This window comes from Triticum urartu, chromosome 3A, assembly GCF_056163025.1.
Source record: "Triticum urartu cultivar PI428250 chromosome 3A, HENAU_Tu73, whole genome shotgun sequence".
In the NCBI taxonomy this organism is placed as follows: Eukaryota; Viridiplantae; Streptophyta; class Magnoliopsida; order Poales; family Poaceae; genus Triticum; species Triticum urartu.
In genome coordinates this window covers 734,723,232-734,746,078 of record NC_141875.1, presented here as the reverse complement: position 1 = coordinate 734,746,078, position 22,847 = coordinate 734,723,232, and the positions used below count along the sequence as shown (strand labels likewise).

Here is a 22,847-nt window from a genome sequence, read left to right as displayed (position 1 = left end):
TCTGTATGTCGAGTATATTTTCACTAGCCACACAGCTTACTCTCTCGTAAGCCGAGTGCCGCCGGTAAGCCGAATACCTTTTGAGTCCTCATGACGTAAGCCGTGTTCCTCCTTATTGTCGTGTACATTTTGGTGCACACTCGGTGTAATGTACACACTCGGTGTATCGTCACGTAAGCCATGAGACCGTGTTTTAACACTCTGCTTACTGCATGATACTAGGTAATGTGTCTTTTCCTGTAGTGTAGCTTTCAAATGGTCATTGGGCCAACCACATGTCGTTAACCGTGGAGTGAATGGCATAAAACTATCACTTTTCGTGCTAGGGTTCTAAAAAACTATCACTTTTTTGTTTGTGACTAATACCTATCACTTTTCTCGTCGGCTGTCTCAAAAAACCCAAATCGCCCGTTGCTAGCGTTTTAAACCGTTTTCTGACGGACCGGGCCCGCCTGTCAGGCCACGTCATCGCCGCGCATGACGAAGAGGCTGTTAACGGCCGTTACTCGGACCGACCGGTGCGGTCGAACCGCACCCGCTCGTGCGCTGCCTTTCTCTCTCTGTTGGCAGCAGCTCTCTCTCGCTCCTCCTTTCCCCCGTGTTCTCTGTCGTGGAATTGTCACGGCAGATGTCCTTAGTGTCAGGACTTAGTTGCGAGGCCAACGCATCTATGTGGTAGCTTGAGAGGGGTTGAGCGGGACGAGAGACGCGATGTTTTACCCAGGTTCGGCCCCTCACAGTGGAGGTAAAAGCCTACATCCTGCTTCATTGATATTGATGATGATGATCACGGTTACAAGAGTGCTCTACCAACTGAGAGCTATTGTCTAAACCTAACTTGTCCAACTTGTGGAACTTGTCCCCTTTCGGGGAGCCCTGCCCCTCCTTATATATGTTGGAGGGGCGGGTTACATATAGAGTCCTATTAGGATTAGGACTAGTCTATCTCTAATACAAACCGGATACAAGTCTAGGTCTTAACTCCTTGTAAGATAATATTCCTCCTGCCTTTCCTCTTAAACCGGCCCACCGTTAAACGTGAACCGGCCTTCTGGGCCTTGGGCCTTGTCATCCGTCTGTCCCGCACGCCGGATCACCAGTGAGTCATAATGACCAGGTGGGTTGCTTGTAAACCGTCAGGTCAGGGCGGGTTGCCAGTAACTCGCCAAGTGTCAGTGGGGTCTTCAGATAAACCGCCAAGTCCGGCCGGGTTACACCGCGGGGTATATCCCCGACATTAGCCCCCAAGTTTAGCTTGGATTTATTCATGGTAAACTTATTCTGCAAAATAAACACAAGAACAAATTTGACAGGTTATGCTCCGGGTTAAGAATTTTTGTAAACCGGTACCTGATCATCCTTAAGTCCTTGTTATTTCCTCCTTCTGGGAAATCCGGGTCAACAGACCAGCTTCATAATTAGTTTGCCGACATTGGTTTGTCACCGAGAAATATTGTGAAGAATAACTCCTTTGACTCAGCTCCGCCGGTTTGAGAAATATGGGTCTGAAAATACTTATCTGATATTCAGCCGGTTTGAAGATGTAAAACTTGCCGGTTTAATATTCCCAAAATGGCCGGTTTATAAATATTGATGGCGTCGGGTCATAATTGTTGTCGACACCGGGTCATGTAATTGATCTTCCTGATTTGCTCAAAACTAATAAAATGAAGATGTTCCTCCTTTATATGCATAATACCTGTAGCCCCCCAAGTCTTAAGAGGAGAACATAGTGATAACTTAAGACTTCCTCCAATAAGTGTTTCAACCTTGAAGAAATCCGGTTTGTTCATCTCAATCATATAAACTGAATACTCCATATATATAGCCCCCAAGTGCCGGGTTGTTATGCTTGCAGCAACCTGGGACTTGCAATTGCTTATAAAAACTTCAATCAGTGTAGCCCCCAAGGGCCGGGTCATTATGCAATAATTAGCAGGGACTTTATAAATATAATCATGTAGACTTGAGCAGTGATGTGTAGCCCCTAAGGGCCGGCTTAGTAAGATAATACTGAACCGGGACTTGATATATACTTCAATGAAAATAACATCTGATAATGTAGCTTCCATCATAGGGCTTGAACCCACGTCCACAAGGTTAAGAGTTTTGTGCTTTACCAACTGAGCAATGAATTCTTCAATATTATGGACGAAAACTTGTGTACCTTGAATTGTTGTCAGGAGCAATTGGTAGCCCCCAAGGTCCGGCTCATTATAATATGATGAGCCGGGTCTTCAATAAGATGAGCAAAAACTGACTTTGCATTAGCCCCCAAGTGTTATGGTGCATGCTTGCAGCGACATGAGACTTGCATGTAATCTCGATTTGAATAATGTAGCCCCCAAGTGCCGGGTTGTAGGCCTGCAGCGACTCGGGACTATTCCTTCCATTGTAGAATAAATCATATCCTTTGATAAAAGAGTAGACATTGCGCTATAGCGACTTTGAAAACCTTAATAATAAAAATCCAGCCATGTTGGCTATTCAAGATAATATAATCCGGTATGAAAACCTTATTCATTCAATATCATAATGAAATTTCAGCCAAGTTTGGCTATTTGAATAATATAACCCAATGATTTATAAGCGCATGATTCCAATGGCGCAATCCAAATATATACTGGCGACTTATAGTCCAAAGCCAGGCCGGTTTAATAAACACTGGATCATACTACCGGTTTAATAAACACCGGTGATTTATAATCATGCTTTATTCAACCTGTTTCTGCATACAACAAGTTTAAAGTGTCCTGACGGTTTACCGCCGGACGGGTCATAATGCCCAACATATAACCTGGGTTTATAACCAAGGCTGCATTTAGAATAATCAAATATGAAATATATCATACCTATGACATTGAATCACATCGTTGGTTTACCAACTTCTTTTTTAGTAAGGGTGATAACCCAAATCTTGAGTAGTGATAACTCCTTCCATATATCATAAACCGTGCCGGGTTGTGATAGACACCGTGTTACTCCATAAAAGGATGTTAACAACAAGGATCAAACCGGGCAAATAGTCTCCGGATTGACGTGAACTGTGTTCCGTCAATTGATTGGTTGAAAACTTTGTCGGTTTAAAAAACGCAATAAAAAGCAAAAACCTCCTTCAAAGGAAAGTGTAAAGCAAATGCAATGACAAAACCGTTGCAAAAAAAGGTTTATTTGAGCTGATCAGATGGTGTTACCATGGCCGAACACGACCAAGCTCCCGTTAGGTGTAACTATGGTTCTAGTCAGCCAGGTCCCCAGATGAAACCGTGGCATTTATGCCGATCAAGTGGCATGGTCATGGTTCGGGTTCGACCAAGCCCCCAAGTGATTATGTGGCCTTAGGCCGATCAAGAGGCATGACTGGTTCAGACATGACCAAGTCCCCAAGTGATCTGGTGGCTCTCGCCTATCAAGAGGTATGGTATTGGTTCGGACACGACCAAACCCCCAAGTGATATAACATGATGCTTTTAAAAAGCTAACTCAAGGGGTAAACCGGAGGCCGCTTTGGAACAACTCCGTGTAACCACACATGATGTAAAAGAACATAGACCCCGCTTTATGAAGCAGAAGCCCTCATGTGATCAATAATATGATAAGCCAATAAGGCAGGATATCCATGTTTGAACCGCGCATCATGGCAGCAGGTCCTCTTCGGCAATTTTTAATTTTTGCAAGAGATGAATTCTTCTTTGAACCGGGATCTTGAACCGGATATTGAGAGCTTCAAAGCTTTGTGGGAGACATCTTTCCCTTGAACCGGATTTAAACCAGAATCTTCATTTTTAGCCAGAAATTTTCTGACGGCCTTTAAACTCGAACTTGCGAGAAGTTAATTCCTTTTTGAACCGGAAATTCTTAAACCGGATTTGAGAGCTTCAGAGCTTTGTCGGAGAACAAATTTCCCTTGTACCGGATTGTAAACCGGAATCCTTTTCTGATGACCCGGATCTTCTTCATTGAGCCGAGATTTTGTAACTGTCATATACTTTCTAATCCGGAAATCTTCTGACAGCACAATGTGAATCCGGGACCGGGTTATCTTTCCCTCCAACATATTGGGGTTCTTGACTTCATTGAAAACCGGCAACGTTTGCTAAGTCATATCATTGTAGCCCCCAAGTCTCAAGGTGACTCGAGGAGTTGGCTTGAGATTCTCCATATTTGACCGTGATATAAACCGGCATAACTTGTATATCATTGATGTTGATAGTACGATGTGAATCACAGAAGGTTGAGGTGACTGCGGCGGGTTGTAAATGATCCCGTATGAGCCGTGTTAGCAACTCGGCCAATGATTCCTTCCAACTGGTGATTTGAAGTTAACCAAACTATAGTGGCGGTGATTTGTGCGCCTGCCCATTGAACCATCCAGTGCAGACGGTGGCTGAATGATAATTTGCCTTCAATTTATTGAAAGAAATCCAGGCTATGCAAGCAGTGACTTGCTCATACTCAATAAACAGCTCATGCAGACAGGTGTGGCCCGGTATGTTGATGTAGGCCGGGTCCGCAGAGGCGGCGGCTTTGTGCACGTCCATTGAACAGCGAGAAAAAACGATCCCGGCAAGTCGATGTAAACCGGGTCCGCAGAGGCGGCGTCGGACGGCAAGTCAATCGCGAGCACGGTCCCGACAAGTCGATGTAGACCGGGCCGCAAGGGCGGCGACTTGTGCGCGTCCATTCGACGGGTAATACGTCACGGACTATCGCCGGGCAGAACATTATCATCCCGTGCTCTATACCGTGGTATAAATCACATTTGTAGTGAATAATTGTCCTGCATATCAAAATATACGGTCGAAAGTAATCGTTCCCTTTATAAAAACAATATATATCAACAAAATAACTTAGACAAACATCACCTGATTTGTGCACACGACGGATGATCCGTATTCAGTGTTTGTGAATAATCTCCATTAGATTCAACAGCAACGATTGATGGACTTCGGACGGTAGCATGCGCCCCCTTTATTTTTTAACAACCGGCCAGGCAGTTTCTTTATCCATTCCAACCACTCCCCACTCACAGGCCAGAGCGGGACATAATCGTAGTGGTAGAAAGGCAGCGCGGCCGGCTCAAGGCGGCAGACGCGGCCGGCTCGAGGCCGCGCGGGCCGCTCCACGGCGACTGACAGCAGTTCAACGCGAAGACGTTCGGGGGCAGAGACGAGCCGGGGGGCCGCGGGCGAGCCGACGTTGCAGTACAGCAGCCAGCGCGCACTGGCGGGTCGGCGGCGCGGGCGAACCGGGCAGGTCGAAGCGTAATTGCAGCTGCAGCAGAAGCAGAGACCGCATCGGCGTCAGGGTCCGAGTCCCTACGGCCCAATCCTCCTCCTGGTTGTACAGGCAGAGGCGGAGCAATGTCCATGAGGAACGACAGCGCGCCGTCGAGCCCACAGTGGCGGCTCGAGGCAACGGGGATGGCTCGCAGCAGGCGAGGCGGGTCATAACAAGGCCCGAGCAGGGAGGCTCGGCAGAGCACTGCCGGAGCGGCGGCGCGTCCACGGGGTCAACCTGGTGGCAGAGGCAGAGGCGGCCGCGCTGGCTCAACGCGCGGCGGCATAGGCGAATCGCCGGCAGCCCGTTCCGGAGGCGCAGCGGGGGCGCGGGCGGTGGAGTAGTCCTCGTCCGTGTCTCCTTCCGGGTTGTGGTCGTTCTGGCCAATCTACCTCCGTGATTTCCTCCGGGTCGTGCTCCTCCTTTCCTTCTAGGACCAGGATTCGATGAACACGGCTAGCGGATTGCTGATGGCTCCAGACACCGCGGAGAAAATACAAAACACCCATATTGATTTAATATAATGGATTGCTTTCATCCGTGATCTGATCAGTGCCTTCACGGCTGTAGATGTAGAAGTACTTAAATGGTGGCGCCTCTTGAGAGGAAGTTAGGCGGCGCCAAGTTGGCAAGCGCCCATTCCATTTGCTTTGTTGCTATCTTATAACACATGGACATTGGATGTAAGAAGTTGCGACAACAAATTTTGAAAGAACTAAATAAATGACACTTAAATACAAAGATAGCATCTGAAACACAAAACACCGGAAGGCATGAGATAGAACAAGACAGGGATACAGTTCAACATACTCAAGAAGTAATGAATCACTATATGCTGCAATTTTCTGCAGTGATAAGAATTCAACATTCAATTGTGACATCTACCGCTATACGAAAACAATAAGAACAGAACGACAGAAAGTTCAAAGGGTATTCAAGCTGAATACTCAAATTCTAAAATCACCACAAAAAATGTGACGAAAATGCCACTCATTTCCATGAAGATCTTTGGCTACCAGTTGTTGACATGGGGGGTTCTGAGACATGTCCTGCAAAGCAACCATACAATTCAATAAGCCAGAAATTGTGCAGACATCAACTGGAGTAAAAAACATGTTCTCAATGCTAGTTGGCAGAGGAAGACACTTTTCAGCATGTCTCCTACGAATGGAGAACCCACCATGGGCAATCGTATCTGAAGTTGTCAGTGCCTTGCAAAAAAAGGAATGTATGATGCCTTTCTCGAGTTCTTGTGGCTCAGGACCCAAGCTTGTGAGCCAACCTTACTAATTAAGGGGCATATCAGATACTGTAAAACATCTGAATAACCTTGTCGTTCTACCTTCTCTAGACAGAGCAGATATATTTTAGAATTAAAAATAGGCACAACTCACAGTTTCAACCCAAGGAATTCAATGTAAAAGAGCATAATAGATTCTGGAATAACTCAGGAAGATCTGAAACTGAGAGCAAACCTTCAGTTGGAGCAGCAGTACAGCTAAGGAGAACATAGTACTGATAAAGCTTATGAAATGTCAGATGGTCCAATTCGGGTGATATTGATAAACTACGACACTTTAATTTCATACAAGAAAAATGCAACTGACTGTAGGAACCGAATTGCAGGACCAAACTCTCACCTGGTACCAAAAATGCAACTGACTGTAGGAACCAAAAATGCAACTGACTGTAGGATTCAAGATAATTACAAGAGACAAATCGCAAGAGCAAAAATTTACACCAGAAAAAAAAATTGGTACCAACAGAGCCTACAATTATATAACGAAAACAGAAGCAAATCACACCCATACTCCTCCTTCTCTTCTTCTCGGTTTTATAGCATACCGTGCTGATCAAATAGAGGCCACGCCTTTGATTTCAGCATCTTATTAAATTGTTGCAAAGGATTAGCTATCTATAGCACATACAGATCCATTCTATTAATCAGCCCATAAAAGTACACCGTTACCATACAATAACAACTTCACTAACAGATTCAAAGCTAACGTAGAACAATTTGCAGCAGTATAGACCATGTGTTGCTGTGTGCATAGTACTTGTGCGAATAGACACGATTCCAGAAATAAAAGAGAACATAGTACTTGGGAACATGGCGTGAACGCGCTTACATGAACACCATTGTCTAAAACAGAACACACATACATCTTCTCCCAGCAAGGCGGAAAGGGCAAGAGAATAAAAGGGGGCGAGGGCGCATACCTTTTAGGTGGCGACGGTGTGATCGAAGGCATTGAAAGTAAGATGTGCAGGCTAACTATTGGTCATAGTCATCACATTGGGAAAATGCTAGCATGATCTACTTCAAGTCTTTCACCATCACTGTATAGTGTATAAAATAAGTAAACATGGCACTGAAAATATTCAAAAGAATACCATTTAAAGAGTTGACTATAGAGAAATGAAGCTCACTTTGAAAGAACAGTCATGGTTGATCATTGTAGAATAATGACAAAACAAGAATAAACGCATAATAGTAGCACTCATTTCTTGTGATAAATAAAAAAACTACCCCAATTTTGGTGCATTACATCACTAACTTTCAGGATTTTAACCTCAAATTAATTATTGGAAGTAAGATAAAATGGAAAGAAATAAAGGAGAGCAGCAGATCAAAAGAACGGTTTGTAATGGAGGTGGTACTATATCAACAAGTTAAATGGAGATAGAGATTAAGGGGGTGTTCGGGAGCCCTCCGCTCCTCAACTCCGCTACGGGAGCCGGCTGAGCCGCACCGAACGAGTCAACTCCGTAGATTTCATAATCCGGAGCGGAGCGGCCCGTAGTACAAATCGCTGGAGTCGAGAAAGTGACGCTCCGCGCGCTCCGTCTCGATGGCTCGTACAAATTTTTACACGCCACTTACAGGTTCGAGAGAAAAAATAGGAAACAGAAACCCACAAATCTCTCGTACTCCCCGCTTGCCCCGATTCCTTTTCTCCATGCGCACACGTAGAAGAGCTGGAGTTGGGTGCCGAACGTTTTGCAAAATTCTAAAATATGCAAGTAGAGTTGGGAGTTGAGAAGTAAGGAGTGGAGTTGAGAAATTAGAGGAGTGGAGTGTTGCCGAACAGGCTCTAAGTTAAATGGAATTAAAGAGCTAGCAGAGGATGTGTCCATATGAGCAAAGATTGAAAAAAAGAGAGAAAGCTGCAAACAGAGAGAATTTATCACGCTCAGTTGACAGAACAGAAGCACAACGACAACAAACATACATGCTCTATGTTGTCAAGATAATCGTGTCACCTATATCATCTCTTTGAGAAATGTGTAAGCAGGGATAAGATCTTGTAGTAACTATTATTTTCGATGCGTCGGTAGATTACAGGGCTAATATAACCATCAGACATATCAAGAATAGAGCAGGAAATTCATAGAAGCAAGTTAGGTAGACATTTAAATCGTTTGAGAGAAGCGGTGTCCTTTCTTTGGACCACTTACTGCTATGCTTTGCTATCAAATCTTGCAGTCAAATACACCCTCTGTTTCTAGAAACAAGATGTTTTGGCAGTTAAAACTGAACTACTAAAACATCTTATATTTAGGAACGGGGGTAGTAATAACAAAACAGGGGTACTACTGCTAGGTATCAAGCGTGTACTAAACAGAAGTCTTTACAAACAGGGGTGTAAGCAGAATTATTAAGCTGAGCCAGTTATTTTTTGTAGTTCCATAAATTCTGAAAAACAGCGAATGTCTCCCTCTGAAGTTCAGTATTTGGCTATCGCAAGACAACAAATTTATGGTCAAACCATTGCAAAGGCAGCACTCTCCAAGAAAACAGGGAAAAAGGATCAACAAAGAGGTCATTTCGTGTGAAGAAAAAGTGCAGCACAGCTCAACAATCAGTAAAGCAATTCTTTGCTGGCCTGCTCAAATAGCAGTGTACTAAACGCCGCAAAACTGAATCTAGCTGAACTCCAGAAGTAAAAACCAAGAGAATTTACAGCCTCAGCCATATACTAATCACTTGTTCAGACTGTACACACACTTGCAAAAATGTACACCATATCAATCTGTATGAGACTCATCAAGAACCCCACAGCAAGAACAAGTACAGAAACTAAAAAGAACCAGATCTGGCAGAACAAAAGGGGGGGAAGACAGATGGCACTATGCTTTATCAAGAACTGAAGATATCCTTGTACAACCTCAATTAGCACCTACTGTTAATGACTCCCTCAATTTTACTTGAGTGACCAAAACTACAATCTGCACTTTTAATAACATGTAATAATATCAATCAGAAGTGCACTTTGTTGTATAGAACAAACAAGGGAAAAGAAGCATCCGTCTATAATAAAATTATACTCCCTCCGTTCGGAATTAGTTGTCTCGAAAATGGATGTATCTAGAACTAAAATACGTCTAGATACATCCATTTCTGCGACAAGTAATTCCGAACGGAGGGAGTAGAAACCATAATGATAACATGATTGAACCTCCTCTGATTTGTACCTACTCTGATGGGATAATGATAGCATGAGGCACAAATCGAAATCTGAAAGAAGCAAAACAAGAACCGACCAAACAACCTTGCTTATCATTCACAGCAGACTTGGTTTCAACATAACTTGTGCTGCAGGCATGTCATCTATCTAGCACAGCAGACTTGGCACACATAAGAAGAAACACCTGATGAGCGTATTCACAGAGGCAGAAACCAAAAGCTCAAAGAAGCAAAACAAGAATCGACCAAACAACCTTGCTTGGAAAATCACACAACAGAAAAAAGAAAAGAAAATTGAAGCAGACATAACAAGAAACGCTTCATGAGCATCAACAAAGTAACAGAGGCAGAAATCGAAATCTCAAAGTTTGTAGATTACTTTCAGTTAACTCCGTCTCGCTGTCAAGTGCTCCTAAATTTTTGAGTTCATGCTTTCCCAAAGTTACTTCACTGACATATGTGTTTCATACCCATCGATCGACCCTAAATTTTGGTATCTGCTTATGCCTTGTTTCATAATAAGGCAATGGGAACCATGTGTGCCGAAAACAAGTCAGTCTTGACCTATATAGTCAAGATATAGTTAGGGAAAATAAAATGGTTCTATTTTAGCAATGTCAAATAATTGTTGAGTTGGAAGACAAAAGGATGTTTTTTTACCTTTTCTTAGCTATAAGAGATCATATCAAAGATGTGGCATCTCACAAATATCACAAATAGCACAACGAAAATAACTGCGAATAAGCAGACGCAATCCAAGCACAAGCAACCGAAACAAGTTAAAAAGAGTGGGAAGCGCACCTTAGCCGCAGAGTCGATATGCCCAGCAGATTAGATAACGAGTCAAACTTGATTATGAACCGATGATGCCAATCCCTGAGGAAGCATACCATAATGTAAGTCAACCACACTGCTTAGTTCTGTGAGGAAGTAAATCATGATAAGCACACTCTATATTCAGCAACAATGAGTTTTTACTCTTCTATGCTACTCTGATTACTCAAAACTGAATTCCTGTAACCTCTGCTGCTCTGTCTGAATTTTCTGAACATTTGCTTCTCCTCTTTTGATTCAGTTCATAGTATTGTTAGTGCTGCTCATAATTTTGGTAGAAATCCTTTATTTTTAGTTTAACTGTACCTTCTGTTTACTTCCTTCTACTGTGTGAATCCAGTTCCTAATTGTTTGGTCGATCTGTTCATTCAGTTATAGTTTTAAAAAAAGTGCCCTGTTATACCTATAATGACTTCTATCATTTTCTGTTATGTCATACCCACACAGAACTTTGGCTTCAGCCATGTCATCTATCTACCTCATTATCTGTTGCAGCACATGTAAAACTGGCATCATTATTTCTACAAGATCTGAAAGAAGCAAAAGAAAAACCGACCGACCAACCTTGCTCCAAAAATCATACAAGAGGAAAAAGAAAAGAAAATTGAAGCAGGAACAAACACCTAATGAGCCTGAACGAACTGACAGAGGCACAAATTAAAAGCTCAAAGAAGCAAAACAAGAGCCGACCAAACTTAGCAATGTGGTTGAGAATCTCAGTGCATGGTCACCAAACCCTGTCACTGACCAACAAGTCAAGTCAGATGCTCGATTATCCTGGGCGTCAACACTGTCAAAAATGTTAAGATCTTACTTCAGCTGATGTATGTGGGTTCTGGGATTCTGAAATCTCATACAAGAGAAGAAAGAAAGGAAAATCGAAGAGACATAAGAACAAACACCTCACGAGCGTGAACGAACTGACAGACGCACAAATTAAAAATCAACACACACACACACACACACACATCCATGAGCACTCATAAGCAGACCAGAAACGGTACCTTGACGACGACGAGGACCGGAGAACAGAGAGACGAACAAGACGAGCGATGGATGAACAGGTCAGCGAAGAAGAAGAACCACCTATGAACACACAACATCGACGACCGCTAAGCGCATCAGTAATAGGTAAGAGAAGAGAAGAACATCAAGAGAACTCATCCAAGGGAGAACAGCCCACCTTCATGGCGATGTGGAGGCGAAGTTCAGCGGCAGGCTCCGCGCGCAGCCTCCCGGAGGATGAGCATCGAGAGGCAGACCAACGGCCGGTGTTCCCCGCCGCTGCCTTATAGCAGATCGAGTAGCACTTGTCGGACACCTCCATGGATCCTGATTCGTGATTGAGAGGCAAAAGGAAGGAGATTAGGGAAGAGGGAGGATTTGCGGATGCTCGTAGAGGCCGTGAGAGAAGGGGAGGAGGTGTCGGCGCAGCATCGGGAGCGTGAGGTGGGGTCGCTTGAGGAGGCGTGTGGGAGAGGGAACCATAGAGAGAGCAGGTCGCGTGCGTGGGGAAGAAAGGGGCAGACCCCAATCGCCCTGGGGAGGTGTTAACTCAGCGGCACAAACCTCGATCCCTTTCTTCCTTTCTTTTCTCTCGGCACAGTAAAATCGACGTGGCTATCGCCAGTGGTCGCGCTTGATGCGTAGCTGACTCGTGGCGTGCAAAAAAGGAAAAAAGGCAGCAACATGCGGTTGACTCGTGGCGTGGAGCAGTAGCGGAACTCGGCGGTTTAGGCTGTAGCCTCGGATGACTTGCACGCGTGTCGGACAAGATTCAACTCCAGTGCTGCATAAAGGACGCGGAGGCAGCAGCCAGCCGATCGATTGGCTCCAAATTTCTGTCTGTCTTGATTACATGCAACGCCGTGGGTACATCACCCGTGCTGCAATCTTTGTCTTGGACCCGGCGGAGCGCACGATGCGGCGGCGCATACAGCAACCCTAATTTCTTGTTGAACCCTAAATCTCATAGATCTTGAATCGGGGCTAGTGATCTTTGTAGTTGATGTAAATCCCTTCAAACTGGCTCATCATAAAAATTGCAAGCTTCTCAATCCCTGGAAGAAATCCCTTCAAGAACTCATCACTACCGTGCGCTAGCCCCACGGTGGGCGCCAACTGTCGTGGAATTGTCACGGCAGATGTCTTTAGTGTCAGGACTTAGTCGCGAGGCCAACGCATCTATGTGATAGCTTGAGAGGGGTTGAGCGGGACGAGAGACGCGATGTTTTACCCAGGTTCGGCCCCTCACGGTGGAGGTAAAAGCCTACATCCTGCTTCATTGATATTGATGATGATGATCACGGTTACAAGAGTGCTCTACCAACTGAGAGCTATTGTCTAAACCTAACTTGTCCAACTTGTGGAACTTGTCCCCTTTTGAGGAGCCCTGCCCCTCCTTATATATGTTGGAGGGGCGGGTTACATGTAGAGTCCTATTAGGATTAGGACTAGTCTATCTCTAATACAAACCGGATACAAGTCTAGGTCTTAACTCCTTGTAAGATAATATTCCTCCTGCCTTTCCTCTTAAACCGGCCCACCGTTAAACGTGAACCGGCCTTATGGGCCTTGGGCCTTGTCATCCGTCTGTCCCGCACGCCGGATCACCATTGAGTCATAATGACCAGGTGGGTTGCTTGTAAACCGCCAGGTCAGGGCGGGTTGCCAGTAACTCGCCAAGTGTCAGCGGGGTCTTCAGATAAACCGCCAAGTCCGGCCGGGTTAACTTCCGGCTGGTTTACACCGCGGGGTATATCCCCGACACTCTCTCTCTCGACGATGGCGGAGGCGAAGAAGAAGGACGATGGAGAGCCTAGGGCGACAGCCGGCGGCGAGGGCAGTGCTCACTCCGATGTCAACAAGTGGCTAGGCAGCGCAAGTTTCCCGACCCAGCGCTCGCCTGGGCCACCGACGCAGGAGGTCCAGATCTCACCGGTGTTCCGCACGGCCAGGGCAGTGGCCAAATGCATCCACACGGATCCAGAAGGCGGGCACCAGTGGGCCTCCTCACTTGGTGGCGTGGAGTAAGTTATGAATTGTATTAATTATTTTTCTTAGTATATTTATGAACTAGGGTTAGGATTTGTTTCTTAGATTGTTAATGAATTAGTTTATTTGGTATATTATTATGTATACATTGTAAGCAATATATGAATTAGGGTTTAGGTTTGGATGATATGTTGTGCAAGTGAAACTGCTGCATACTTTTTAACTTCAAAATCTGAAGAAATCTGAATGTGTTCTTTCTTTTTTTTGCATAGTTTGGATGATGAAATATGGGAATTGAGGCTGCATTTTCAGGGTAGAGATAACATGGAAAGAAAGTTTTCCTCATCAGAAATGAATTACCTGTTATTGTTAGCACTGATTGAACTTGAGGGCTATGGGTTGGATGCCTATCTGTCATATGTTAAGGATGAGGGTAAGGGGCTGGAGGGGATTGAGGTTTTGAACAGTGATGAGAAGGTGGAGGAGATGCTTGATTTGTTTGCTGAGAAGAAAGTATTGAACATAATAGTGAGAGAGGCTAGTGACCCAAATACAGCAGATGCAAACATGGACCACACCTTGCTTGAAGAGCAGATTCCAATGAGTCAAGTTGGTGATCCCATTGTTTGTAGTGTTTCCCAAGAAGGTGTCCTTTTTCCTGTCTCAAATTCTTCACAGCCTCCAGTTGTGCCTGTTCAAGCATATCTTAACACACAACAGAGCTGTAATTTCAACAAGGGAAAAGAGGCAGTGGAAATTGAAAATATTGAAGCAGAAGATGAAGCTGCAAATGAGTTGGATAAATCCTCTTCAGATTTTGAGTTTTTCAGGGGTGATTACAGAGGGAAGACTATTTCATACAAGTCTTAGGCTAGGGGAGAAGATGAAGGTGGTGAAGGTTCCAGTCAGCACTACAGGGAAGAGGAAGAGATGGTTGAGCATTATTTTGGGCTGCTTCTGAACCATCAGAGTTTTGGCAGGAGCAAATTGGTTCTGAAGAAGATGATGAAGAAGAAGCTTCAGATCATGTGGAAGGTGTGGCATGGAAATTGATACCTATGAGGAAACAAGGCCCAACAAGCAGATCACACAGTGAGCCAGATCACATAAAGTTTGAAGATTTTGTGCCAGAAGCTGATGAGTACTGCTTTCCAGGTGATGAAGGCATTTCTGATGAAGAAGATGATGCACCTAGGTTGCCTTGTGGTAGGAAGAGAAAATTGAAGAAGAAGAAGAAGAAGAAGAAGGAGAGAATATGGTATGATCCCTCTAGGCCTGATGCACATGAACAGTTTAGGATTCATTTGTGCTTTCTGAATGTGGTAGAGTTCAGAGAAGCATTGAGAAACTACCATGTTAGGACACTGAGGAACTTTGAGTACCATAGGAATGATCCAAGTAGGATCATAGCCTGGTTCTTAGATAGAAAGCATGGTTGTGAGTTTTATATTACTGCTTCTAAGATTGCCCATGAGTCAACCTATAGCATCAAGAAGATGAATCTTGATCACACATGTGGAGCAAGTGGAGAGAACACAAAGGTTACCATGAAATGGGTTGCAAAGGCTGTTGAGGATACTGTTAGATCCAATCATGGTGCAGGTGTTGAGACTATACTGAGTTATACAAAAAAGAAATTTGGAGTACATGTTCCAAAAAGTTTGGCCTATAGGGCAAGGAGGATGGCAGTTGATGTTGTGCAAGGGGATCACAAGACACAATACTACAGGTTAAGAGACTATCTGTAGTGTGTTTTGGACACAAACCCTGGTAGTAGGTGTGTTGTGACAACAAAGGAATTTGAACTCCACCCAGCACCTACCCCAAGGTTTCATTACATGTTTTACTGTCTGTTTGCTTGTAAGGAGGGGTTCCTAAATGGTTGCAGGCCTTTCATAGGTAAATCTAGTTTGTATAGTGCTTAAATAGGGATTGCATAACAGTTGCTGCTTACTAATGGCTTAAAATGCAGGTCTTGATGGATGCTTCATCAAACTAAGCACTGGGCAGCAAATCCTGGCAGCAACAGGGAGGGATGGCAACAACAACATCTTCCCTATTGCATTTGGTGTTGTTGACAAGGAGGAGCCAGATAGTTGGACTTGGTTTCTTACACAGTTAAGGGCAGTAATTGGTAGTGACAACAAGTTTGGGCCCTACACAATTATGTCAGACAGGCAAAAGGTACTTCATTGCCTTCATGATTTAACTGCCTTTCCTTGCACCATGTAATGATTTTCCTTGCACTAGTTCTCAATACAAAATCAATGAACAGGGTCTGCTGAATGCAATAGAGGATGTATTTCCTGATTCCCCTCAAAGGTTTTGTTTAAGACACATATATGCCAACTTCCAGTCAGCTGGGTATAGAGGGGATGAATTGAAAAAACATCTAGACCAGGCTGTCATACGTCTCCAACGTATCTATAATTTTTGATTGCTCCATGATATATTATCTACTGTTTTGGACTATATTGGGCTTTATTTTCCACTTTTATATTATTTTTGGGACTAACCTATTAACTGGAGGCCTAGCCCAGAATTGCTGTTTTTTGCCTATTTCAGTGTTTCGGAGAAACAGACTATCAAACGGAGTCCAAACGGAATGAAACCTACGGGTCCATAGTTAGTAGCTAGATGGCTTCTTCTCTCTTTTTGGATCTCAATACAATGTTCTCCCCCTCTCTTGTGGAGATATATTCGATGTAATTTTCTTTTTGCGGTGTGTTTGTTGAGACCGATGAATTGTGGGTTTATGATCCAGTTTATCTATGAATAATATTTGAATCATCTCTGAATTCTTTTATGTATGATTGGTTATCTTTGCAAGTCTCTTCGAATTATCAGTTTGGTTTGGCCTACTAGATTGGTTGTTCTTGCCATGGGATAAGTGCTTAGCTTTGGGTTCAATCTTGCGGTGTCCTTTCCCAGTGACAGAAGGGGCAGCAAGGCACGTATTGTATTGTTGCCATCGAGGATAACAAGATGGGGTTTTTATCATATTGCATGAAACTATCCCTCTACATCATGTCATCTTGCTTAAGGCATTACTCTGTTTTTAACTTAATACTCTAGATGCATGCTAGATAGCGGTCGATGAGTGGAGTAATAGTAGTAGATGCTGGCAGGAGTCGGTCTACTTGTCTCGGACGTGATGCCTATATACATGATCATACCTAGATATTCTCATAACTATGCTCAATTCTGTCAATTGCTCAATAGTAATTTGTTCACCCACCGTAGAATACTTATGCTCTTGAGAGAAGCCACTAGTGAAACCTATGGCCCTCGGGTCTCTTTCTCATCATATCAATCTCCATCACTTTTTTATTGCTTTGCTTTTACTTTGCCTTTTACTTTTCACTTTATATCTCTATACCAAAAATACCAAAAATATTATCTATCATCTCTATCAGATCTCACTTTCGTAAGTGACCGTGAAGGGATTGACAACCCCTAAGCGTGTTGGTTGCGTTGAGCTATTGTTTTTGTGTAGGTACAAGGGACTCACGCGTAGCCTCCTACTGGATTGATACCTTTAGGAGATGCTACTAAACTCCTAGATAATATTATGGTTAATTATTGTATAATCATCCACACTTTAGGAGATCACTTTAGGAGATGCTACTAAACTCCTAGATAATATTATGGTTAATTATTCTCAGTGGCACACTGAAAGATCCACTAAAAAAGTGCATGCGATAGAAGAAATTAATGTTTTGAGTGGAAAGATGGACGAACTTATGAATTATTTGCTACTAAGAGTGTTTCTTCTGATCCTAATGATATGCCTTTGTCTACTTTGATTGAGAATAATAATGAATCTATGGATGTGAATTTTGTTGGTAGGAATAATTTTGGTAACAACGCGTATAGAGGGAATTTTAATCCTAGGCCTTATCCTAGTAATCCTTCTAATGATTATGGAAATTCCTACAACAACTCTTATGGAAATTTTAATAAGATGCCCTCTGAATTTGAGAGTAGTGTTAAAGAGTTTATGAATTCACAAAAGAATTTTAATACTTTGCTTGAAGAGAAATTGCTTAAATTGATGATTTGGCTAGGAACGTTGATAGAATTTCTCTTGGGGTTGATTCTTTAAAGCTTAGATCTATTCCTCCTAAGCATGATATCAATGAGTCTCTCAAAGCCATGAGAATTTCCATTGATGAGTGCAAGGAAAGAACCGCTAGGACGCGTGCTATGAAAGATGCCTTTATTAAAGCGTGTTCTTCCAATTCCTATGAAAATCAAGATGAAGATCTAAAAGTTAATGATGTGTCTCCTATTAAATCTTTGTTTTGCAATATAAATCTTGATGAAACTGAATATGATCCACCTTTACCTAGAAGGCGTTCTAAAAATTCAGAGTATTTAGATCTTGATGATGAAATTGATAAAAGTGGGATTGAAAGAAATAAAACTCTAGATGTTGCTAAACCCACTATATTGGATTTCAAGGAATTTAATTATGAAAATTGCTCTTTAATTGATTGTATTTCCTTGTTGAAATCCATGCTAAATTCTCCTCATGCTTATAGTCAAAATAAAGCCTTTACCGAACATATCGTTGATGCCTTGATGCAAACTTATGAAGAAAAACTTGAGTTGAAAGTTTCTATCCCTAGAAAACTTTATGATGAGTGGGAACCTACTATTAAAATTAAAATTAAAGGTTATGAGTTTTATGCTTTGTGTGATTTGGGTGCTAGTGTCTCTACTATTCTCAAAACTTTGTGTGATTTGCTAGATTTCCGTGATTTTGATGATTGCTCTCTAAACTTGCATCTTGCGGATTCCACTATTAAGAAACCTATGGGAAGAATTAATGATGTTCTTATTGTTGCAAATAGGAATTATGTGCTCGTATATTTTATCGTTCTTGATATAGATTGCAATGCTTCTTGCCCTATTATTCTCGGTAGACCTTTCCTTAGAACGGTTGGTGCAATTATTGATATGAAGGAAGGGAATATTAGATTTCAATTTCCATTAAAAAAGGGCATGGAACACTTTCCTAGAAAGAAAATAAAATTACCATATGAATCTATCATGAGAGCCACTTATGGATTACCTACCAAAGATGGCAATACCTAGATCTATTCTTGCTTGTTATGCCTAGCTAGGGGCGTTAAACGATAGCGCTTGTTGGGAGGCAACCCAATTTTATTTTTATTCCTTGCTTTTTGCTTCTGTTTAGTAATAAATAATTTATTTAGCCTCTGTTTTGGTTGTGTTTTTTGTGTTTAATTAGTGTTTGTTCCAAGTAGAACCGTTGGGAAGACTTGGGGAAAGTCTTGTTGAACTTGCTGTAAAAAACAGAAACTTTAGCGCTCACGAGAACTGCTGTCATTTTTATTTGGAAAGTGCTATTTAGTTAATTCTTTTTGCGTATGATTAATAGATAAGTTCCTCACGTCCAGCAATGTATTTTAGAATTTTTGGGGTTCCAGATCTTGCGCTAGCTACAGATTACTACAGACTGTTCTGTTTTTGACAGATTCTGTTTTTCGTGTGTTGTTTGCTTATTTTGATGAATCTATGGCTAGTAAAATAGTTTATAAACCATAGAGAAGTTGGAATAAAGTAGGTTTAACACCAATATAAATAAATAATGAGGTCATTACAGTACCTTGAAGTGGTCTTTTATTTTCTTTCGCTAACGGAGCTCACGAGATTTTCTACTTTAAGTTTTGTGTTGTGAAGTTTTCAAGTTTTGGGTAAAGATTTGATGGATTATGGAACAAGGAGTGGCAAGAGCCTAAGCTTGGGGATGCCCATGGCACCCCCAAGATAATCTAAGGACACCTAAAAGCCAAAGCTTGGGGATGCCCCGGAAGGCATCCCCTCTTTCGTCTACTTCTATCGGTAACTTTACTTGGAGCTATATTTTTATTCACCACATGATATGTGTTTTGCTTGGAGCGTCTTTTATGATTTGAGTCTTTGCTTGTTAGTCTACCACAATCATCCTTGATGTGCACACCTTTTGAGAGAGCCATACATGATTTGGAATTTGATAGAATACTCTATGTGCTTCACTTGTATCTTTTGAGATTTATAGTTTTGCTCTAGTGCTTCACTTATATCTTTTAGAGCACGGTGGTGGATTTGTTTTATAGAAACTATTGATCTCTCATGCTTCACTTAGATTATTTTGAGAGTATTAATAGCATGGTAATTTTCTTAAAATCCTAATATGCTTGGTATGCAAGATTAATAATAAAACTTTCTTATGAGTGTGTTGAATACTAAGATAAGTTTGATGCTTGATGATTGTTTTGAGATATGGAGGTAATAATATCAAAGTCATGCTAGTTGAGTAGTTGTGAAATTGAGAAATACTTGTGTTGAAGTATGCAAGTCCCGTAGCATGCACGTATGGTAAACGTTATGCAACAAATTTGAAACATGAGGTGTTATTTGATTGTCTTCCTTATGAGTGGCGGTCGGGGACGAGCGATGGTCTTTTCCTACCAATCTATCCCCCTAGGAGCATGTGCGTAGTGACGAGGTTTTTGATGACTTGTAGATTTTTGCAATAAGTATGTGAGTTCTTTATGACTAATGTTGAGTCCATGGATTATACGCACTCTCACCCTTCCATCCTTGCTAGCCTCTTCGGTACCGTGCATTGCCCTTTCTCACATTGAGAGTTGGCGCAAACTTCGCCGGTGCATCCAAAACCCGTGATATGATACGTTCTTTCACACATAAACCTCCTTATATCTTCCTCAAAACAGCCACCATACCTACCTATTATGGCATTTCCATAGCCATTCCGAGATATACTGCCATGCAACTTTCCATCATTCCGTTCATCATGACACATTCATCATTGTCATATTGCTTAGCATGATCATGTAGTTGACATAGTATTTGTGTCAAAGCCACCGTTCATAATTCTTTCATACATGTCACTCTTGATTCATTGCATATCCTGGTACACCGCTGGAGGCATTCATATAGAGTCATCTTTGTTCTAGTATCGAGTTGTAATCATTGAGTTGTAAATAAATAGAAGTGTGATGATAATCATTATTAGAGCATTGTCCCAAGTGAGGAATAAATAAAAAAGAGAAAGGCCATAAAAAAGGAGAAGGCCCAAAAAAAGGCCATAAAAAAAAGAAAAGGCCCAAAAAATGAGAGAAAAAGAGAGAAGGGACAATGTTACTATCCTTTTACCACACTTGTGCTTCAAAGTAGCACGATCTTCATAGTAGAGAGTCTCTCATGTTATCACTTTCATATACTAGTGGGAATTTGTCATTATAGAACTTGGCTTGTATATTCCAACAATGGGCTTCCTCAAGTTCCCTAGGTCTTCGTGAGCAAGCAAGTTGGATGCACACCCACTAGTTTCTTTTGTTGAGATTTCATACATTTATAGCTCTAATGCATCCGTTGCATGGCAATCCCTACTCCTTGCATTAAGATCAATCGATGGGCATCTCCATAGCCCATTGATTAGCCTCGTTGATGTGAGACTTTCTCCTTTTTTTTGTATTCTCCACATAACCCCCCTCATTATATTCTATTCCACCCATAGTGCTATGTCCATGGCTCGCGCTCATATATTGCGTGAAAGTTTATAGGTTTGAGATTACTAAAGTATGAAACAATTGCTTGGCTTGTCATCGGGGTTGTGCATGATGAGAGCATTCTTGTGTGACGAAAATGAAACATGACTAAACTATATGATTTTGTAGGGATGAACTTTCTTTGGCCATGTTATTTTGAGAAGACATAATTGCTTAGTTAGTATGGTTGAAGTATTATCATTTTTATGTCAATATGAACTTTTGTCTTGAATCTTTCGGATCTGAATATTCATACCACAATTAAGAAGAATTACATTAAAATTATGCCAAGTAAGACTCCGCATCAAAAATTCTGTTTTTATCATTTACCTACTCGAGGACGAGCAGGAATTAAGCTTGGGGATGCTTGATACGTCTCCAACGTATATATATTTTTTGATTGCTCCATGCTATATTATCTACTATTTTGGACTATATTGGGCTTTATTTTCCACTTTTATATTATTTTTGGGACTAACCTATTAACCGGAGGCCCAGCCCAGAATTGCTGTTTTTTGCCTATTTCAGTGTTTTGGAGAAACAGAATATCAAACGGAGTCCAAACGGAATGAAACCTTCGGGAACGTGATCTTCTCATCAGATAAGACCCAGGAGACTTGGACCCTCCGTCAAGAAAGCCACGAGGCGGTCACGAGGATGGAGGGCGCCCCCCCTATATATACCTACGTACCCCCAAACGATCGGGGACAGAGCCAAAAACCTAATTCCACCGCCGCAACTTTCTGTATCCACGAGATCCCATCTTGGGGCCTGTTTCGGAGCTCCGCCGGAAGGGGAATCGATCACGGAGGGCTTCTACATCATCATCCAAGCCCCTCCGATGAAGTGTGAGTAGTTTACTTCAGACCTACGGGTCCATAGTTAGTAGCTAGATGGTTTCTTCTCTCTTTTTGGATCTCAATACAATGTTCTCCCCCTCTCTTGTGGAGATATATTCGATGTAATCTTCTTTTTGCGGTGTGTTTGTTGAGACCGATGAATTGTGGGTTTATGATCCAGTTTATCTATGAATAATATTTGAATCATATCTGAATTCTTTTATGTATGATTGGTTATCTTTGCAAGTCTCTTCGAATTATCAGTTTGGTTTGGCCTACTAGATTGGTTGTTCTTGCCATGGGAGAAGTGCTTAGCTTTGGGTTCAATCTTGCGGTGTCCTTTCCCAGTGACAGAAGGGGCAGCAAGGCACGTATTGTATTGTTGCCATCGAGGATAACAAGATGGGGTTTTTATCATATTGCATGAAACTATCCCTCTACATCATGTCATCTTGCTTAAGGCGTTACTCTGTTTTTAACTTAATACTCTAGATGCATGCTGGATAGCGGTCGATGAGTGGAGTAATAGTAGTAGATGCAGGCAGGAGTCGGTCTACTTGTCTCGGACGTGATGCCTATATACATGATCATACCTAGATATTCTCATAACTATGCTCAATTCTGTCAATTGCTCAATAGTAATTTGTTCACCCACCGTAGAATACTTATGCTCTTGAGAGAAGCCACTAGTGAAACCTATGGCCCCCGGGTCTCTTTCTCATCATATCAATCTCCATCACTTTATTATTTCTTTGCTTTTACTTTGCCTTTTACTTTTCACTTTGCATCTCTATACCAAAAATACCAAAAGTATTATCTATCATCTCTATCAGATCTCACTTTCGTAAG

At 42.2% G+C, this 22,847-nt stretch overlaps 1 long non-coding RNA gene across 5 annotated transcripts; it reads right to left on the bottom strand.

Moving 5' to 3' along the window:
• Positions 1–6,030: 6,030 nt before the first annotated feature.
• LOC125546330 (uncharacterized) lies at positions 6,031–12,130 on the bottom strand. Of its 5 annotated transcripts, none has more exons than XR_007300602.2 (5): positions 11,766–12,130; positions 11,587–11,668; positions 11,273–11,372; positions 10,550–10,624; positions 6,031–7,652 (listed from the first exon to the last, which is right to left on the bottom strand). It is a non-coding gene; the product is annotated as an uncharacterized LOC125546330 (long non-coding RNA). The 5 variants fall into 5 exon arrangements; XR_007300603.2 differs by having other exon boundaries at positions 6,031–7,620; positions 11,766–12,129; XR_015599207.1 differs by lacking the exon at positions 11,273–11,372 and having other exon boundaries at positions 6,088–6,329; positions 6,461–7,620; positions 11,766–12,128.
• Between the last annotated feature and the right edge of the window lie 10,717 nt (positions 12,131–22,847).